This window comes from Gopherus flavomarginatus, chromosome 4 (genome assembly GCF_025201925.1).
Source record: "Gopherus flavomarginatus isolate rGopFla2 chromosome 4, rGopFla2.mat.asm, whole genome shotgun sequence".
Taxonomy (NCBI): Eukaryota; Metazoa; Chordata; order Testudines; family Testudinidae; genus Gopherus; species Gopherus flavomarginatus.
Genome location: NC_066620.1, coordinates 2,419,690 through 2,441,283, shown reverse-complemented (window position 1 = coordinate 2,441,283; position 21,594 = coordinate 2,419,690). Strand labels below are relative to the sequence as shown.

At 46.7% G+C, this 21,594-nt stretch overlaps 1 long non-coding RNA gene across 4 annotated transcripts in view; it reads left to right on the top strand.

Moving 5' to 3' along the window:
- The window catches only part of LOC127049898 (uncharacterized), a 201,298-nt gene that overhangs the window by 20,898 nt on the left and 158,806 nt on the right, over positions 1-21,594 (top strand). For 2 of the 4 annotated variants that reach the window (XR_007774100.1, XR_007774099.1), the window contains exon 2: positions 50-179. This is a non-coding gene — a long non-coding RNA (uncharacterized LOC127049898). Of the gene's footprint in view, positions 1-49; positions 180-5,497; positions 5,703-21,594 lie in introns of those variants that run through there. The other 2 variants (XR_007774098.1, XR_007774097.1) reach the window with 1 other exon arrangement.

Genomic DNA, 21,594 nt, shown 5'->3' with positions numbered 1-21,594 from the left:
TCATCGCATAGTGCTAACGAAGTTGTATTTTTATTAAACCTGTTTGCAGGTGTCACTTCAAAGAAAATGGCAAAGACAAGCACCTCTCTGTTAGAGATGTCTTGCATTGCTGGAGCACATGAGCGTAATGGTGAACAAGGTGGAAAGTCCCAAGATGAGCTCTGTTTTCCATCTTCAAGGTATTTTCTCTACCAAGATGCTTCACATGCTTACTAACACATTGGTTGTATTCATGTAGGTAGAATATATGCACCCAAAGAGTTAAAGGTGTGAATGTAACCCAGCCACAGTCCAACATGCAACAGTTTTAAACAAGGTTTGGCGTACAGAGATCTCAGCCTGCCTGGTCCCATGGCAAGCATCCCATTAAACATCCTCTAACCTTCTATTAAAGGTACAGAAAAAGAAGGAAAAACAGTTGGCTCCTTTGAAATGTGAAGTGTTAAGTATGGCTTTCTTTTTAACGACATCCCTTATTCTCTGTCTCCCTTTGGCTGGATAGAGTTTATAGAAGGAACCCCCTCCCCCATTTAATAGTTTCTTGGAGGGTATTAAAGATGGTAATAACTGTGCTGATTTTCGCTGGCAAGCTCACTGCTGGAAAAACACTGGCACAGCTCACGGTCTGATCGGCCACTCTGAGACTTGGCAAACTTGTGCCAGCGTCGGGCTGTTTAGAGCATTGCATTTAGCTGCCTCTCTCTGGTCACTGGCTTACAGCAGTGTTACAAAATACAGAGTCCTGGCTGGTTAAGCCACACGCTCCTCAGGCAGAAGGAATAAGAGAAGATATAAGGTAGAGAGGCACAAGGACACATGGTGTTGGGGGGAGTGCACAGACAAATGCTCACATTCTGGGTGGTATGGAGGTGGTGGTATCATCTGGGTCCTTCTCTCTGGGTTGGCCTGGTCGAGCTATCTCTCAGGATTAGGATGAAGAAGATCTGGGGTCCCAGGAGATGGTCTTTCAATCAGCCAGTGTCATGGTTGCCCTTCCCTCCTCCCTAAAGTCTCTTTATGAGGATCTGAAAGAGGGAGTGGTGGTTGGAACAGCCCATTCCCTCATTATTTTGTCCACAAATTAGGCTTAATTTCCAACATACCAGTGTTGGAGCAGGAATTTCCGGTCTCACGCTGCTCTTGTTTACCAGGCGTGATCTTAGCACAGTCTTTGAATAACATCAGTAGGCTTTTTTGTTTGGATTAATTCAGTCTTTTGGTCTTTTTTCTGAACCTTTCCCCATCCCCACTTGTTGTGGGGTATTGTGACACTTCATGAACTTTCTCTCACTTTTCTCAGATGAGCTCAGAATTAGGGGATGTTATCACAACAGCCCTGATGACTTAAATAGAGCCAGGGGCAGCTCCAGGTCCCAGCACGCCAAGCTTGTGCTTGGGGTGGCAAGCAGCGGGGGGCACTCTGCCGGCACTGCGAGGGCGGCAAGCAGCCTGCCTTCCGCGGCTTGCCTGCAGAGGGTACACTGGTCCTGCAGCTTTGGTGGACTTCCTGCAGGCGTTCCTGCGGAGGGTCCTCTGGTCCCGCGGCTTCGGAGGCAGCCTGCCTGCCGTGCTTGGGGTTGCAAAATCCGTAGAGACGCCCCTGAATAGAGCTACCCACATGTGTAAAGTGAGGCATGTGCCTATGTCTTCCCTGGCTTCCTCCAGGATTCCCTAGCCACTCAGCCTATATGAAAAGCCCAGATCAAATGTCTGTTTTCTTTTGTATTAACAGACTCAAAACTCACAAGCTACTCCTCCAAAGACCTTCAGAAATTGCTGGTACATGTAATATCTAGGGTGACCAGACAGCAAGTGTGAAAAATTGGGATGGGGTAGGGGGGGTAATAGGATCCTATATAAGAAAAAGACCCAAAAATCAGGACTGTCCCTATAAAATCGGGACATCTGGTCACCCTAGTAATATCCATTAACGGTACAAAAAAAGTTTTGGGGGGACCTATGAGTTCCTTTAAATTATCCAGCGTGGGAAAAGGACTTGGAATATTAAAAACAAACACACACGCAATCTCAGAAGATCTTAAGCCTTCACAAATGAAGAATGTCTCTGAATTGGAGCTGGGCAAAATTTTTCAAGTGAAACTTTTTTGGTGAAAAATGCAGATTTGGTGGTGCCAAACATTTTGTGAACCTGTGTCACTTTGTCAAATTGTTTTGGTTAAAACAAACCTAAATAAAATTTCAGAAAAAAAATCAGTGTTTCATTTTGACATTTTCTAAACAAAACATTTCAATTTTTTTGGTTCTTTCGACTTGTCATTTAAAAATATCCTTTAATTTTATTAAACAATCAAAAATGTTGAAAAATGGTTGAAATCAAAACAAAATATTTCAATTTTGCTGAAACAAAATATTTTGTTTGACCTGAAGAGAATTTTTTTGATTTTTGATTTGCTGAAAATTTTGTTTCTGGTTTGATCTGAGATGATTTTTTGAATTGCCAGTGAACTGAAAAAAATTGTTATCTACCCATCTCTATCCAGAAACAACTAAATGTGACTCCAGGTTTCCCTTAGTGCTATGTCCTAGTACCTCATACCCAGACACTCTTGGCTGCATTAAGTTTAAAGAACCAAAGTGCAAATTTTAGTTAATGAAATTGGTCGTTGATTCACACTCTAAAGTTGAGAAACAATAAATCAGCCTAAACTCACTCATAGAAATAGCTTGTGTTTTTTTTACTGTTTTGTTCAAATGAATCCCATGTTCTACCCATTTTCTAGCTCCTCTTCTAATTTGATGCTACCCATTAGGAGCTTGTCTACACAATGTGACTTCGGGACTATAGGGCTGTGAATTGTAGAGCGCTCTCACAGGGTGCGCACTAACTGCCTCCGGTAGACCCTGCTGGGATGAACTAAAAGGTACCTAGCTTGTGTTACTATAGCCCTGGGACTACATCGACGAGAACTAGGTACCCCTAGTTTGCACCAGCAGGGTTGACAAGGTGCAGTTAGCCTTCTAATGGGGTGCACGCTCTATGATTCCCACACCCTTAGTCCAGATTGTGGTGTCGTGTAGACATGCCCTACGTCTACACAACTGGAGTGAAAATTGCTCATTACTAAACCAGTTTGCATCATAATTTATATATAGCAAGTGCCATAATCTGTGATTATTGAACTTTTCTCTATGTCAGATTCAACATGCTGTAGCTTATCCTTTATTTAAGGTAAGAATCCCGATGGGCCTGTCTTCAGATTTGCCTGGTTGCTTTCATTCTGGGGCAAAATGTTGAAATTGCTAATCACTCTTTTCAGTGTGATATTCATTTGTTTTCTTTTCTCCAGTAATTTGCTGAATGCATAGAGACCATGCTGTAGTCAAAACAATTCTACTGAACTGAGATATCGGCTAGAGTAGACACTACCTCAAACCTAATGTGACTCGTGATCATTTTCATCTCTAGGGAAACATTATGTACTTTTGCTTTATTTCTATCTAACATCTAATTATTTCCAGAGTCAGTGCTTACTGCATCTTTTTGCTGTTATTTTATAATTAATATACTTTAAACAGAAACTGTACAGTTTTTAATTGAGATAGCATCTAGGAGAAATGGAACTTAATACACCTTACAGTTGGCTAGGTTTAAAACTTTAAAAATGCACATAAAGCAGGATGCATGTTAACTACAGAGGGACTGATCTGGCTTTTTTGGAAACACGGGAATTGCCAGCCGGGTCCATCGGGTCTGTATCCTGTCTTTGACATTGACTGGCATCTTCTGCATCAGGGGAAAGTGCAAGACAACCAGTAGCAGATGGTTATGGAATAACCTGTTGAGAGGGAAGTTCCTAACCCTGTTAATTTGAGGTTGGTTATGCCCCGAAGCATAAAGGTTTACCCCACTGTAAAATTAGAGTGATGCAGTGGTGAATCAGCCAGCAACGTGTTTATTAGAAGGCATAGCCACCAAGCTGCTCATAGCAGCAACTTACCATTACATACAGCAGCCAGCACCACTTCTGGTCAGGTTTTAATTGCCCTGGCCACATAGAAAGAAAGGGCAGACCCAATGGGTGTGGTTTAATTAGGCCAAAACTGTATTCACTTCACTTATCTGAGAATACCCAGCAGTAAATCATACCGTGCAGGTCCTCATTTCCTTAATCCTGGTTCCAGTAGCCCATTGCTGGTACCCTGCTTCCCCTCACCTCAAATGAGGAGCAAGGAGGGGAGGTTGTCTCCTGGCTCTACCCAATGTTAGGAGCCCCATTCACTCCTCTTTTCCCAGCTTCTTTATTGGATGCTTCCCCAAAACGTTCTTCCAACTCCTGTTTACCCATGACCGGTATCCCTTCTGTAGCGAAGCCCTGCATGGTTCAAGTGCAACATCTGGACCTAACCTCAGTACCTATCCCTACCGGGTCCATGGCCAGGTGTGGGGAAGGTGAATAAACCCACCCTGCCTGGCTAGTGTGAATGCTGCAGGACAAATTCTTCCCCAACTCCAAAGAAAGAAGGTGATGAGTGCAAAGCTCAGCCAATTGCAGAAACCCGGTTCTATCTCACCTCATTGCTGCTGGCCCGAGGTAGAGAGAGTGAGTTCCTATCAAGGTCCAGGGGGTCTAAATACCCGCTTTCCCTGCACATGTTGGGTCATTGTTTCCCCATACCTGGTCCTTCCACTTCTTTTTCCTCTCCTGGCTCTGTACAAGTGAGTTCCTCTATTGCCCCTACCCCCAATCCCTTTAAGTGTAGCCCCTTAAAGAAACTTGGCCTCTTTCTTTCTGTAGCCAGACAAGGACTCACTGAATCCAATTACAGTGAGAACGTTTTATCAAGCCAACGTTCACTTCACCAATTTAATAAGCTAATATATTATGCCAGTGATACTCAGACTGAGGCTCGTGAGCCTCAATTGGCTTTTTAATGCATCTTCTGTGGCTCTTTGCAGCACATGATATTAAAACACTGTGTGATTTAATTATTAGCCCATCTAAGTTATTAACCAATCAGGAGGCTTTTACTATGTTATTAACCAGTTGTAGTGGATAAAATAATAATACTTGATCAGTCATTTTGCTGTGAGAATAATAGGTATGTAGATATAAAAATAGTAAATGAAACAATGAATTCATGCTGCTGTGGCTCTTTTGGGTAATGTTGATGGCTCATTTGGCTCCTAAACCACTGAGATCTGAGTGTCACTGTATTATACAGTACATGAATAGGTGGAGAAGAAATGAAATTCACTCACAAACTCTCATTCTCTGTTTCTGATGTTTACTTTATCATTCATTACTGTTTCCTCTGGAGGTGATTCCCTGGCCTTTTGTAGAAACAGAAGAGGCAGCAGGATCTGTTCAAAGAGTATACAAAACATTTCCCACCCATGGTGTCATTAAAGGCTATTCTTCCTGGAAGAGCAGAAGTTGCGATAGAGACCCTGAGAAATTGACCAGTCATACCCAGAAGTATGAAGAGAATGAAGCTAGAGGAAGTAGTGGTTGGTGAGTCAGCATGAGTAATTTTGTTCCAATGAGAATGAAGATTGAGGGTTTTTTTTTCCCTCTTAAACATTTTGGACATCATTGCTTAATGGAGGGAAATAAGCGATATTATGTCTGTGTAGCTAGTACTTCTTGATTTTTAAATCAAAAGAAAAAATATTTAGAATCTAGATATGTGTCTTCATAGGCACCCTCCTCGTAGGAAAGCGAGGGGGAAAACAGCTCCTGGTGAGTATGTTTCTGTCCGTTTTGTATTGGTGATAATTTTGCAGTATGTATTAGAATCTAATGTGAGGTTAGCTCTGCCCCACTGGGACACAGAACTGATGTATTCAGTGCACTGAAATGTTAGCAGGATGGAATTGTTTGGTTTGGTGAGGGTTTTTTTTTTTCATCCATATACCATTGGCAGATGTACTTTTGATTTGTGAGATTTCCTAATAATGAGTGCACTGGATTCATTACAGCTTGTAGCTGCTTGTTGTAGACCGAGCAGTTGGCTGTGTTAGATGGTAAAGAAAACTGATCAAGAAGCCATTAAGTTCAAAAGTTGAGCTCAGTTTGATGTGGGTTATTGCACAAGCCAAGGGGAGGAGGGGGCTGGAGTTTGCTGTTTCATTCTACATTCAGGGAGGGTAACTTCTGTTGTTGGGCTGCCTGCTGTTCGTGCAAGTTTTTCATTCAAGAATGGACAGAAATGCAACATATGTACATTTTATATATAACTGTGTTTCAGTGGAGACCTGATCCAAAGCCCCCTGAAATCAGCTGAAGTTCTCCCACTGACTTCTGTGAGCTTTGCCTCACACTTTGTGCTACATATATTCTTTGTCATTTTATCCAAATGCAGAGACACAAGTCAGTAACTGGAGTGTGTTGTACCATCAGATATAACGGTGTAAAGCTGCTACGTGAGAGCGAGCAAGTGAGCAATGTGATTAGACCTTTATAGATTACTGAAGGCTGCATCTATATTTCCCATGCTGTTAACTGACTGAGTTTGATGCTAAGCAAAATGCTGGTGCTCATCTTCTGCTGGAAATGTTGTTTTTCAAGCCTATCTACTTACTGTAGACCCAGTTTCATTTACTGTATCATAGGTCACATGACAAGCATTTTTGGTAACTTGGTTTTGTTTTTTTTGTTTAAAAAAAAAAAAGAGAGAGAGAGAAAGAGAAAGAACCCCCCTCCCCCGAATTATGGCATAACAAGAGGAAGAGTGCTGCCCTATCTCTTGGGTACAGTAACTTGAGTGCGTGGGCTACATGGATTAAAATGAGTCAGCACTCTCCTTAAAAATGGCTTGTTGTTGAAAAGGGAGGTTAAACCTGCCTTCAGCAAACGGTATCACAGACTCATTTGCTTGTAGAAGTCTCTACCTACTTCAGCTGCAGTTAGTAAAACGACTGGGGTGGGTGTTGTTTTTTGAGGTACACTGCTACAATCTTTGCAGCCTGCCCTCTGCTTGCAGGCGATTCATTTGATACAACAGAATGAAAATAGCTCTCATCATGTGCATGTCTTGGCCCGTGAGTCTGAATATCTTGCAACTACAATTCCTTCCTGTGCTTAGGATCGTAGATTTCAAGGCCAGAAGGGACCATTATGGTCTAGTCTGCTGTCCAGCTTAGCATAGGCCAGAAAATTTCAACCAGTGACTCTTGCATGGAGTACAGAACTTAGTATGTCTTGCAGAAACACGTCCAGTCTGACTGGGCTAAGAAATGATCCCTCTGGGTGCCCCGCTGGGAACCCCTGCATCGGACCAAGATCCACGTTCACACTTATTTTTGTGACGTATCAGTTACCTCGTTCTTAATCCATTGAGCATAATTTCAAGGGGGCCATTGTGATTATCTAGCCTGATCCCTTGCCATAGAATTTCACCAAGTGTGATGCCTGCTTGGAGCCCAATAACTTGTGTTTGACTCAGCCACAGATTCTTTGCAGATTTGCTTTGAAGAGATTCCATTGACAAAAGTGTCTCCTAGGTGGTTCTGAAAGGTTTATCCTTCTGGTGCTTTTAGGGTTGCCAACTTTCTAATCATGCAAAACTGAACACCCTAGCCACGCCCCTTCCCTGAGACCCTGCCCCGCCCCTTCCCCAAGACCCCGCCCCTTCTGCAAGACCCCAACCCCACTCACTACATTCCCCCTCTCTCGGTGGCTTGCTCTCCCTCACTCTCCCTCACTTGCACTGGGCTGGGGCATGGGGTTTGGGTGCGGGAGGGGGTGAGGGCTCTACCTGGAGGTGCGGGCTCTGGGGTGTGGGTAGAAATGAGGGGTTCAGGGTGCAAGAGGGGGCTCCAGGCTGGGGCAGGGAGTTGGGGTGTGTGGGCTCAACCTGAGGGGGTGGGCTCTGGGGTGAGGCCAGGGATGAGGGGTTTGGGATGCAGGAGGAGGCTCCAGACGTGGGGGTGGAGCCTAGGGATTCAGAGTGCAGGAGGGGGCTGCAAGTTGAGGCAAGGGGTTGGGGTGTGGGAGTGGGTGCAGGCTCTGGGGTACAGGAGGGGGCTCCAGGCTGGGGGTGGGGCTGAGGGATTCGGAGTGTGGGAAGGGGCTGTGAGTTGACGCAGCGGGTTGGGGTGCAGGAGGAGGTACGGGCTCTGGGCTGGGGCTGATGATAAGGGTTCAGGGTGTGGGAGGGGAGTCTGGGCTGGGGCAGAGAGTTGGGGTGCAGGGAGGGTGTGGTCTCCAGCTGGAGGTGCAGGCTCTGGGGTATGGCTGGGGATGAGGGGTTTGGGGTGCAGGAGGGAGCTTTGGGTTGTGGGAGGAGCTCAAGGCAGGGGCTTGGGGTTGGGGTGCAGGCTTACCTCAGATGGCTCCTGGTCAGTGGTGCTGTGGGGCTAAGGTAGGCTCTCTGCCTGTCCTGGCACCACGCTGCCCCCCAGAAGTGGCCAGCAGCAGGTCCAGCTCCTAGGCGGGGGGGCCAGGAGGCTCTGTGCACTGCTCTCGGCCTCTAGCTCCCATTGGCCATGGAGCCAGTGCTCGGGGTGGGGGCAGTGCATGGAGCCCCATGGCACCCCCTATCTAGGAGCCTGACCTGCTGGCCACTTCCAGGGCACAGCATGGTGCCAGGACGGGCAGGAAGCCTGCCTTAGCCCCACAGCACCACTGAACAGGAGCCGCCAAAGCCCCTTTTCGACTGGGTGTTTGGTCAAAAACTGGATGCCTGGTCACCCTAGGCCTGGGGGTGGAGGCGAGGGGTTCAGAATATTAGAGGGGGCTCCAGGCTGAGGCAGCGGGTTGGAGTGTTTGAGGGGCTACAGGCTCTGGGCTGGGGCCAGAAATGAGGGATTCAGGGTGCAGGAGGAGGCTCTGAGCTGGGGCAGGGTATTCGGGTGGGGGGTGGGGGGGTGTGAGAGCTCCATCTGGGGGTGCAGGCCAGGGATGAAGGATTTGGGGTGCAGGAGGGGGCTTCAGGCTGGGGTTGAGGGGTTCAGAGTGTGGGAGGGGGCTCTGGGCTGGGGCAGGGTGTGTGAAGGCTCCAGCTGAGGGTGAAGACTCTGCGGTAGGGCTGGGGCCGAGGGGTTTAGGGTGCAGGAGGGGGTTCTTGGCTAGGACTGAGGGGTTTGGAACATGGGAGGGGGCTCTGGGCTGGGGCAGGGTGTGTGTGGGGGGTGAAGGCTCCGGCTGGGGGTGCAGACTCTGCGGTAGGGCTGGAGCCGAGAGGTTTGGGGTGCAGGAGGGGTTCTTGGCTAGGACTGAGGGGTTTGGAGCATGGGAGGGGGCTCTGGGCTGGGGCAGTGTGTGTGTGCGGGGTGAGGGCTCTGGCTGGGGGTGCAGACTCTGTGGTAGGGCTGGGGCTGAGGAGTTTGGGGTGCAGGAGCGGGCTCTGGGCTGGGGAAGGCTGTTGGGGCATGGGGGGGGTTGAGGGTGCAGGCTCCAGGAAGTGCTTACCTCAGGCAGCTCCCAAAGCAGTGGCATGTCACCCCTCTGGCTCCTATGCAGAGGTGCTGCCAGGTGGCACTGTGTGCTGTCCCGTCCTCAGGTGCTGCCTCTGCAGCTCCCATTGGCCATGGTTCCTGGCCATTGGGTGCTGCAGAGCTGGTGCTTGGGGTGGGGGCAGCGTGCGGAGCCCCCTGGCTGTCCCTATGCATAGGAGCCGGGGAAGCACATGCCACTGCCTCCGGGAGCTGTGCAGAGCCACAGTAGGCAGGGAGCCTGCCTTGGCCCTTCTGCGCTGTTGATCAGACTTTTAACGGCCCGGTCAGCGGTGCTGACTGGAGCTGCCGGGTCCCTTTTTGACCAGGCATTCCGGTCGAAAACCAGCCTGGCAACGCTAGACCCAGAACTAGCCAGCCCTGTTCAGTTAGCCCCCACCCTGCCACACCTACACTGTGTGTAGGACATAAAATGGGAGGAAGCCCAGGAGGGGGCCCTGCAGGAAAGCGTTACCCGAGTGAAGCCAGCGCCTGTGGTGGGCCGGAAGAAACTCTGGGCTCCAGGGAGGCAGTGCTGGGGCCGTTGTTCCACAAGAGGCCTGGGGAGCTGAGGCAGTGGTGGCTGACTTTTCCCAGTCCAGGGAAGAAGGGGGGAAGCTGTAGGGTGGCCCTAGAAGAAGGGAGACTTCCAGCATGGAAGAGCTGGCCGAGCCAGTGCTCTGCATAGAGTGAGAACTGCCCGTTCAGCCCAGAGAGGGCAGGAAAACCCTTTGTGTTCATTTGGGACCACTGTCAAAGGTGGTGTTTATTGTGAACATTGAGTGCCTCGAAAGGGGGTTGAACTTGGAGAGTGACCTCACTGGAGGGCTGAGCCACATGAATCTCTCGGAGAGACAGAAAAACCTCGTGAAGGGAAACTGAGGCAGGGATGCTGCAGGGCCACCCTGTGCTACCAGGAGGTGCTCTAGAGGTGGCAACCCTTTTACCACCCCTTTAAAGGGTTCAGTATAATACCACTGTGCCTGCCATGGAGGGGCCAGAGCCATGGCTTTGCCTATGCCTCCCCACCTTTTCAGCAAGTTCCTCCTGGGTATCCCTGGTATCCCCGGCATGAGGCCCGCAATTCTGGTCGTTGCACAGGTGAGTCGCACTAGGGTGGGTAGCCTCTCCTCCATGGACGTTCTCCTCGGAGCTGGAATTGTCCTTGCGGCCCAGCGGTAGCACTGAGAAGGGTGCCAGAGAGGTGGAGGAGATGCTTGTGGAGGTGTCTGATCATTTTTAGAGAGAGGTTTATTGCAGCTGTATGTGAAGCGGAGGGGGATCATCTCATTAACAAATGGGGAACTACATTCTTTTGGTGGGGGGAACAGCGCATTCTCCAGCCCCTTGTCATTTGGATCCTGCCATTTGTCTCGTCTGAGATTCGTGGCCATTTTGAGGTCTGACTCACAAGCATTGGAGCCAGGAGAGCCGGGGTGCAGTGCTGTGGACACTTACATGGCCGAGCTGATAAGTAGCATCTCGGCTGCTCTTTGCACTTGGTTTCTCTTCTTAGTAAACACTTCACTACAAAAACATCACCGGCCTCTCTTTGGAGAGCAATTCCCTCTTGTGGTCAATGCAATGAAGCCAATAAGCGGGCGTAGGGGTTCAGTGGAATAAGCCAGGTCTCAGTGGGGCCTACCCCCGAGTCCAGAGTGAGCGCTGCATGTTACCCTGGGAGAGGCTCAGACTCACACGCTAACTCCTGGGCAGCAAGCATACGGAGCACCTTCTCTTCCACGCTGGTGACGGGTGACTCAGCAGCCATCTCCAGGGCAGCACTGACAGGCTCTGACGGAAATTGCATCAAAGCCTCCTTACCCGAAGAGCTGGCTGGGTCAGTGGGTTTGAGTGTGGCTGGAAGTGCAGTGCGGGGCTCTCCGGGCTGTGGAGAACAGTTCAAAGCCATGGTGATGAAGTCTGTTCCGTAGTGGCTCATCCCCGGCAGCGCTCCCGGTTACCGCTTGCCACCACAGAGCTGTCGTTGACACTAACACACTGCTCTGCTTTTGAAGAACTTTTTTTCCCCAGTCATGCTTTCGACACTGAGATTTGGAAACTCAGCAGCAAGACTAGAAGGTTCACTCACTCAGCAAAGCTGGGAGTGCAAGCCCATTGCACAAATAGGGCAGTTTTCAGTTTTGCTTTTCACAACTAGGCCCTGCACAAAGGGTAGTTTTGTAATTAATTCAGGGCAAGCTCTGTGTCCAGGGCACATGTTTGTGCCACAGGCTGTTCTGTGTCTAATGAGCATGTAAGAGCAATGGAAAAAAACGAACAAGCTTTGCCCGGAGTAAGTACTGGAGATGAAAACCTTTATGCGGTATTGACTCCATACCTTGCAATTGCTGCAATGCTCTTCTTGCTCCGCTCTATTGTTACTGACAGAGATACAAATAAGGGGCCTGATTCTGCCAAGCTTTTATTGTCAATAGGATGCCGTATGTAAGTACTACTCAGTGTGAATTAGGTGGCTGAATCAGGCCCATTATGACTAGAACAAATCCTACTACACTGGTGCATATGCAATGAAAGATCTTCATGCCCATAAACTTCAGTGTCCCCTTCTTTTTCCAGACACTGAATCGCACCACAGCATAGCTGATACTATTCTATATGGTATCGCTAACGAGCAGCCTCAGACTAGCAGTTACATCCCCAAAAGACGATGTGAAAAGAACATTATTAGGGGTGCAGTCAAGTATGCAGAGTTAGGAAATGCCAGAATTAAGGCTGCTTGTGCATCTGGATGATGATCTAGTCTTTAATTACAGGGTCACATACCCTCTTTTATCATGTCTTGCCTCATTTAGTGAGCAGGGAGATAGCCAGTCAGTATTAGGGATGTAAAATATTAAATGGTTAATCAGTTAACATTAATCTTACCAGTTAGTCCACTCTAACCATTAAACCCCAGCCCCAGGCCGGCCGGACAGAGAGACCCCAACCCCTCTCCCTTGAATCAGTTAACCGATTAAATGATATAATTTTAATCGTTTAAATGGTTACATTTTTAAATTATATTTACATCTCTAGTCAGTATTTCTTTTTCCTCCTCATTCAGTGTGTGGCCTTATTTGCCACACACCATCCAAACCCTGCACAGAAATATGCTTTTCCTCCAGCTGTTTCTCTGGAGCTCTTACCCTAGTGTTTGAGTGTTTCACAAACAATCAGTTTTTCTGAGGTGGTATCATTATCCCCAGTTTAAAGCTGGGGACCTGATATACAGGGAGATTAAGGCCAAAATATTAATTTATTAACTGAGACCCGTTGGCCTTGAATTTCCAGAGCACTTTATTATATTATATTGGAAATGACTGCCTCGGAAGGAGTTATAGTGGACCACAAGCTAAATATGAGTCAACAGTGTAACGCTGTTGCAAAAAAAGCAAACATCATTCTGGGATGTATTAGCAGGAGTGTTGTAAGCAAGATATGAGAAGTAATTCTTTCGCTCTGATTAGGCATCAGCTAGAGTATTGTGTCCATTTCTAGGTGCCACATTTCAGGAAGGATGTGGACAAACTGGAGAGATTCCAGAGAAGAGTGACAAAAATTATTAAAGGTCTAGAAAAATGACCTATGAGGGAAGATTGAAAAGATTAGGTTTGTTTAGTCTGGAAAAGAGAAGACTGAGAGGGGACATGATAGCAGTTTTAAAGTAAGTAAAAGACTGTTACAAGGAGAAAGAAGAAAAATTGTTTTTCTTAACCTCAGAGGATAGGACAAGAAGCAATGGGCTTAAATTACAGCAAGGGAGGGTTAGGTTGGACATTAAGAAAAACTTCCTAATTGTCAGGGTGGTTAAGCACTGGAATTAATTGCCTAGGGCTGTTGGGGGATCTCCATCATTGGAGATTTTTAAGAGCAGGTTAGACAAACACCTGTCAGGAATGGTCTAGATCAGTGGTGGGCAATCTGCGGCCCGCGGGCCACATGCGGCGTACCAGGTTAAGCTGATTGCAGGCTGTGAGACACTTTATGGACATTGGCCATCTGCAAGCACGCCCCCCACCCCGCAGCCCCCACTGGCCACGGTTCACCATTCCCAGCCAATGGGAGCTGCAGGAGGTGGCGGGCCGCACGTTGCCCACCATTGGTCTAGATAATATTTAGTCCTGCCATGAGTGCAGGGGACTGGACTAGATGACCTCTCAAGGTCCCTTCCAGTCCTGTAATTCTATGTTCAATGCACAACTCCCATTAATTTCAATTGCAATTGAGTGCTCAGCACTCTGGCAAATCAGAGCTGAACTGTTTCTTATGGGGAACCCAGAAAATAGGGAACTTATAGACTCTAGGACTGGAAGGGACTTCGAGAGGTCATCGAGTCCAGTCTCCTGCCCTCAGGGCAGGACCAAATACTGTCTAGACCATCCCTAATAGACATTTATCTAACCTACTCTTAAATATCTCCAGAGATGGAGATTCCACAACTTCCCTAGGCAATCTATTCCAGTGTTTAACTACCCTGACAGTTAGGAACTTTTTCCTAATGTCCAACCTAAATCCCCTTTGCTGCAGTTTAAGCCCATTGCTTCTTGTTCTATCATTGGAGGCTAAGGTGAACAAGTTTTCTCCCTCCTCCTGATGACACCCTTTTAGATACCTGAAAACTGCTATCATGTCCCCTCTCAGTCTTCTCTTTTCCAAACTAAACAAACCCAATTCCTTCAGCCTTCCTTCATAGGTCATGTTCTCAAGACCTTTAATCATTCTTGTTACTCTTCTCTGGACCCTCTCCAATTTCTCCACATCTTTCTTGAAATGAGGTGCCCAGAACTGGACACAATACTCCAGTTGAGGCCTAACCAGCTCAGAGTAAAGCGGAAGAATGACTTCTCCTGTCTTGTTTACAACACACCTGTTAATGCATCCCAGAATCACGTTTGCTTTTTTTGCAACAGTATCACACTGTTGACTCATATTAAGCTTGTGGTCTACTATGACCCCTAGATCTCTTTCTACCATACTCCTTCCTAGACAGTCTCTTCCCATTCTGTATGTGTGAAACTGATTGTTCCTTCCTAAGTGGAGCACTTTGCATTTATCTTTATTGAACTTCATCCTGTTTACCTCAGACCATTTCTCCAATTTGTCCAGATCATTTTGAATTTTGACCCTGTCCTCCAAAGCAGTTGCAATCCCTCCCAGTTTGGTATCGTCCGCAAATTTAATAAGCGTACTTTCTATGCCAACATCTAAATCGTTGATGAAGATATTGAACAGAGCCGGTCCCAAAACAGACCCCTGCGGAACCCCACTTGTTATACCTTTCCAGCAGGATTGGGAGCCATTAATAACTACTCTCTGAGTACGGTTATCCAGCCAGTTATGCACCCACCTTATAGTAGCCCCTTCTAAATTGTACTTTCCTAGTTTATCTATAAGAATATCATGCGAGACCGTATCAAATGCCTTACTAAAGTCTAGGTATATCACATCCACTGCTTCTCCCTTATCCACAAGGCTCGTTATCCTGTCAAAGAATGCTATCAGATTAGTTTGACACGATTTGTTCTTCACAAATCCATGCTGGCTATTCCCTATCACCTTACCACCTTCCAAGTGTTTGCAGATGATTTCTTTAATTACCTGCTACATTATCTTCCCTGGCACAGAAGTTAAACTAACTGGTCTGTAGTTTCCTGGGTTGTTTTTATTTCCCTTTTTATAGATGGGCACTATATTTGCCCCCTTCCAGTCTTCTGGAATCTCCCCCGTCTCCCATGATTTCCCAAAGATAATAGCTAGAGGCTCAGATACCTCCTCTATTAACTCCTTGAGTATTCTAGGATACATTTCATCAGGCCCTGGTGATTTGCAGGCATCTAACTTTTCTAAGTGATTTTTTACTTGCTCTTTTTTTATTTTATCTTCTAAACCTACCCTCTTCCCGTAAGCATTCACTATATTGGACATTCCTTCAGACTTCTCAGTGAAGACCAAAACAAAGAAGTCATTAAGCATCTCTGCCATTTCCAAGTCTCCCGTTACTGTTTCCCCCTCCTCATTGAGCAGTGGGCCTACCCTGTCCTTGGTCTTTCTCTTGCTTCTAATGTATTGATAAAAAGTCTTGTTTCCCTTTATTCTCATAGCTAGTTTGAGCTCATTTTGTGCCTTTGCCTTTCTAATCTTGCCTCTGCATTCCTGTGTTATTTGCCTATATTCGTCCTTTGTAATCTGTCCTAGTTTCCTTTTTTTATATGACGCCTTTTTATTTTGTAGGTCACGCAAGATCTCGTGGTTAAGCCAAGGTGGTCTTTTGCCACATTTTCTATCTTTCCTAACCATCAGAATAGCTTGCTTTTGGGCCCTTAATAGCGTCCCTTTGAAAAACTGCCAACTCTCCTCAGTTGTTTTTCCCCTCAGTCTTGATTCCCATGGGACCTTACCTATCAGCTCTCTGAGCTTACGAAAATCCGCCTTCCTGAAATCCATTGTCTCTATTTTGCTGTACTCCCTTCTACCCTTCCTTAGAATTGCAAACTCTATGATTTCATGATCACTTTCACCCAAGCTTCCTTCTACTTTCAAATTCTCAACGAGTTCCTCCCTATTTGTTAAAATCAAGTCTAGAACAGCTTCCCCCCTAGTAGCTTTTTCAACTTTCTGAAATAAAAAGTTGTCTGCAATGCAGTCCAGGAACTTATTGGATAGTCTGTGCCCCGCGGTGTTATTTTCCCAACATATATCTGGATAGTTGAAGTCCCCCATCACCACCAAATATTGGGCTTTGGATGATTTTGTTAGTTGTTTGAAAAAAGCCTCATCCACCTCTTCCACCTGATTAGGTGGCCTGTAGTAGACTCCCAGCACGACATCACCCGTGTTTTTTACCCCTTTTAGCCTAACCCAGAGACTCTCAACACTTCCGTCTCCTGTGTCCATCTCCACCTCAGTCCAAGTGTGTACATTTTTAATATATAAGGCAACACCTCCTCCCTTTTTCCCCTGTCTATCCTTCCTGAGCAAACTATACCCATCCACACCAACTTTCCAGTCGTGTGTATTATCCCACCAAGTTTCAGTAATGCCAACAATGTCATAGTTGTATTTATCTATTAGCACTTCCAGTTCTTCCTGCTTATTACCCATACTTCTCGCATTTGTATATAGGCATCTAAGATACTGGTTTGATCTTGCCTCCCAGCTTTGCCCTGACCCTCCTTTCTCCCTGCCCGTGCTCCCTCCTGTTTCCAACCCATCTCCCAGGTCTTGTTCCCCACTTACCTGTGGGGTTTGCTCACCTGTCCCCGTCGAACCTAGTTTAAAGCCCTTCAGTGAATGACCCGCTGTGCAAGGTTTGGTTGAAGTGATTTGCCCAGCCCACACAGGGCAGAGGTAGGCATCGAATCCAGTTCTCCAGGGCAGCATTCATCTTCCTTAACTCTAGACCATCCTCTTTTCAAGCTGTCTCCTGCCTTGTTTGTGACACACGATCCAACTTGTGCAACTAATGAGGCAGGGATCCTACAGACAACAGCCTCCTTCGCTTCACACCCCTGATTTGTCCCCAGAGCAGATCCTTCCTGTGCACAGAATGAGGCAGGGGTCCTGTGCAAAGAAATAGTATAAAGACTGTATCTTAATGCACGGACATGAAGACACGGAGTTAAATTGCACATGCAGCCTTAATTCTGGAATTTCCTAATTTTTAAATTGACTTTGCAACTTTAATGTTCTGTTCATATATTTTTGGGATGTCATTTCCCTAATTAGAACCCCCTCCCAGAAATTAGTTTGTGTGGAAACATATTGACTCCCAACTTGGGATGTCAGTAGGGTCCAGACCATTAGAACTACCACATAGACCTCAGCCACTTGAACTAATCGCATAGTGGGTAACAGTAGAAGGCTGTTATCCTCCGTGTAGACCAGTAACTAGAGTAGGATGAGACACACCCTTTGCCAGTGGGTTTTGCAGACATTTGCTGATGGCAGAGGAATGGTGAGATTCATGACTCTTGAGTTCTCTTCTGGAGGGCAGTGTGGTGTAGAGCTTATAGACCCCGTGCCCCTAGCCTGTCACTGCCCTCCCTTACCCCCATCCCTCTGCTCTTCTCCATCCTTCTCATCTTGGTATTGCCCCCCACCCTGTAGCGATGCAAGACTCACTGGTGCGGCGCCTCCTGCTGGTCATTCTGGGAATTAGCTCTTCCAGCCTGGAGCACAGGCTGGTGTCTCACCTGCCACTGGCCCCCGTCTCCCTCCCAGACCCCAGTGCCCCCCTATGTAAGGGTTCTGCCCCCAGCAGTGACCCACAATCTGGGTCTCCCCACCCAGGGGAACCCTCAACCCTCTATCCCCACCTTACCTCAGTGGCTATCTATCCCCTGCTCCCTGAGGCAGACGGCAGTCTGTAAACCACTCATCATTGGCCAGATGGGGTTGGACCAGCCGCCTCTGCCTATTCCCAGGCTACACTGCTGTAGCCTCAGTACCTTTCCTGGCCTTTAGCAAGGCCTGCAGCCTGTGGGGGTGGGTTCAGACTGGAGCTCCCCTGGCCTTCCCCCAGCCCTGCTCCACTCCAATCAGCCTCGCCTTTCACAGCCGCAGCTCTCCCCAGCGCTGCTTTTAACCCCTGTTCTTCAGGAGTGGGGCAGCTGCCCCACTACACACCCCTTTTGCTTCAAGCCAAACCCACCCATCCCCTGGCTCCTGTTTCTCCCCTCCGCTCACTGGCTCCTCCAGCCGTATCTTCCCCCCGTCGCTTTCTTCCCACCCTTCCTCATCCTTCTACATTCAAAGCAGGTAGCTTCCTTCTTGGTGCTGCCAGCATGGGGGCACTGGGAGCCCAGGACCGGACTCGGCTCTCAGTTCTGGTGCCACAACTGTCCCTGATTGCCTGGGGGAGCAATTTTAGGGAAAGTTCTGCTGGCCCCTACATCTCTGGCTGCAGCATGCTCAGTCCTCCTGTGGGGCTGGCTCATGTGCAGTCTGGGTGTCATGTAGGAGTTGTGAGCGTGCTCAGCGTGGATGGAATCATCAGAAAATTTAGCTGCCAAACTCCAGCAAGTCTCTACTGAGCATGTGCAAATTGAGATTTTCCACCCCGAAGATGCATTTGGGCAGATTTTCATAAGGAGGGCAAAAGGCACACCCCTGACAGCAGAATGACTCCCCTCCACATCTTTTTTTTTACACAATATAAAGTGTGTATTTTAGCTGCGTTGGCCTAGACGGTAATGTATCTATTTCAGAAGTTCTCAGTAGGGAAAGTGTTTTCTGCTGTTGTCTCTGCTATATAGTAGCCACCCTCTTTGTAGTCCTAGCACGGCCTTTTGGGGGCAGTGCTTGCTGCAAATGCCTTTCTGTTTCTCCCCCCATCCACTATATTTCCACTACAGTGCTGTACAAGCAAAGATCCACAGGAATGGCATCAGAGGCCTGAGAGGTGACCTCTGTGGATCCCAGCCGCTCTTTTGTTCCCAATCCTGAACAAGCCCCACAGAGCCCCCCATCATGGCAACCTTTGGTGCTTTCAGGGTTGACTGGGCAACCCTTCCAGTCCTCCTCAGGCACTGGAATTGTTGCAGAACCAGGTGTGGCACATCATCCCCCCAGGGCTTAATGAGCTGCTCCCACAGGGTTCATGGCTCCTGTAGTAGAAAGAGACTGAGCACTGGCCTCAAACTGGGATGGTGGCACGGTGTTGCAGTTACTATCTCAATGCCCCACTGGAATATACTGTTGTTATCAACATATGTTGTCACTAACTCCCAGCTGGGTACCGTCGGGTTTGAGTTGTGGTGGCAAAATATATTCAAACAGGGGAGTGATGGGCTTACCACGGTGCCTGTGGCACCTTGCTTCTCCCAAGCAGGAGTGCCTTGAATCACTCAGAAATACCACCCCGTCTAGCTAGTTAAAGCATTGGCACCGACAGACTCTGAAGGAAGCCATGTCCAGGCCTTCCCAAGGAGAAGATAAAGACAATGATGGGAGTATGAAGGGGAGGATAGTCAGGTTTATGCATAGATGCACATGAATGAATGAACATAAGCATGGTCTCATATTTACTACTGCAATTCATCAGGAGATGCATTTAGTAATGATATAACAGAAGGCAGAATAGATCTTTCCGTGGGAAGGATGTGTCGTTCACTCATACCTCTACCACTCCAGAAAATATTTGGCAGATTTAATCCCTTTTTGCAAAAATTTTTGTTTAAAATTTGTGGTCCTGAGTCTACCACTCTGCCATGTGTTTGCTGCAGATGGGGAGCAATAAAATGTGAACTGTGCTCTATAATACTATTAAAGTATTGTATGTCCTGTATTTACATGGCAGAGGAAAAGGAAAAATGTTTTTGGCTGGTTAATCACAGTGGGTTTAAGGGAACCACAAAACCCACTCTAACCCTGTGCAAGTGGTTGCATTTTACTGACATAACATATTAATCATGTATCTAGAACAAAAGCAGTCTTCTAGTTTTGGGGAAAACAAATTTGTTCAAAAATCAGATTTGCTCTTGGGTTCAGTTTGGATTGTAGCTGTTACCAGTTAAGGTAGAATGGCCTTTTGTGATTCTAGTTAAGAATTATGACTAAAATTTCCAAAAGTCTAAGTCCCATTTTCAGAAGTGACTTTAGATATTTCATAACCTAAGTCATTTTGAAAATAGGACTTAGGCTCCTCAGTCACTTAGGTGATTTGGAAAATTTTACCCCATGTCTTGTGCTGTCCTGTCTGCCTTCCCTTGTACCGTTAGATTATCAGTCCTTTGGGAAAGTTGCCCATTGTGTGATAAGCACTGGTCTACTACTAATATAAAATAGTAACATACAAAGTCCTTTACATCAGTGTATAAATTATTATTATTAGAAGTTTTACCATTGACTTCAGTGGAAGCAGAGTGAGGCTAACGCTGAGCACTTTTGATAACCCCACCCACAAAATATGTGCACAGTACATATAATATTTGATCAGTAAGAAAGATAAACGTCTATAGTTGCATTGAAACATTAAGGATCAAATTTTCAATAATGGGGTAATGGATAGACTGGCACAAATAGGAATATATGCATTGCATCATGAAAAGCCATGGTTGGGTGCATAAATTGAGCAACTGTTCAACTAGCTACTTGTCGCTATGTACGACTTCCTGATTTCATTATGCAAGTGCTCACTTGCACGTGCAAATGTGTTTTTCTTGGACACAGGGGGTACATGTGCATTTACTCTGGACACACCATATTGAACCATTGTTTTGAAATGTTGACCTTCATGTTCTATTCTTCCGAGTCCTCCCTGTCCCCTTCCCTCTCCACCACCTGCTATGGACAAACAGAAATCCCAGCACAGCTGAGAGTTGTGCACAGCTGCACTGAAGAATTAAAACTTTAGCATATCAAGTGATTTCCACATGGGCTTTGTACTTCACTGCTATAACACAGTTATTTTAGCAAATAGTGTTGATATCAGTGATTCAGAAAACAGGAACTGCTTGTTCATGAGAATTTAAAGTGAAAATTAGTTTAAAGAACTGAGAGAAGTTGAAACAGTAAAGTGAGTAAGGGTGTCAGGTTTTGAAACTGAAAAAAATGGTAGCCTTCTCCAGATAGCCCTGTGGGCATGGCTGGTGACAACCACAAAATATGATTAGGATTTCTCATAACAGAGCATCATTTACCGTTAAGGGCTTTATTTCAGTACCTTAAAGTAAAGGTTTCTGTTTAGCAATATCTGAACAAAACTCAGGCCAAAGTTCAAGCTTTAATCCTTGCTGATTTAGTCTGATTTTTGTCATACAGATCTACTAAAACCAGGTAAGCTTTAGTAATAAATAGGGGGTGAGAAGAGATTACACAGCGGCCACAGCCATGTTCATTCAGCAGTTACAGTGGTTAGAATTACAGCATGCCTGTCAAGGTGTCACTTGCTATACTAGAATGACTCAATGATAGATCAGGATAGCAAGGTAAGGTGTCAGTTTGGTGCAGCCATTAATGAGACACCACAAAGACAACCAACCATCTGATGTAGGCTCTGATACATTGTGGGTCATACTGGTGCAGACTGAGATTAGCTTTCTGGAAGTCAGTGGACCAGTTTCTCCTCCAGTTCACACTGAGATTGGATCACGAGTTACTCCAGAGAAGTTAATGAGTTTACACTGGTGTAACTGGAGAATCAGGCCTACTGGATGAATGTCAATATGAAATTGACTTGAAATGAGCCTTGCCTT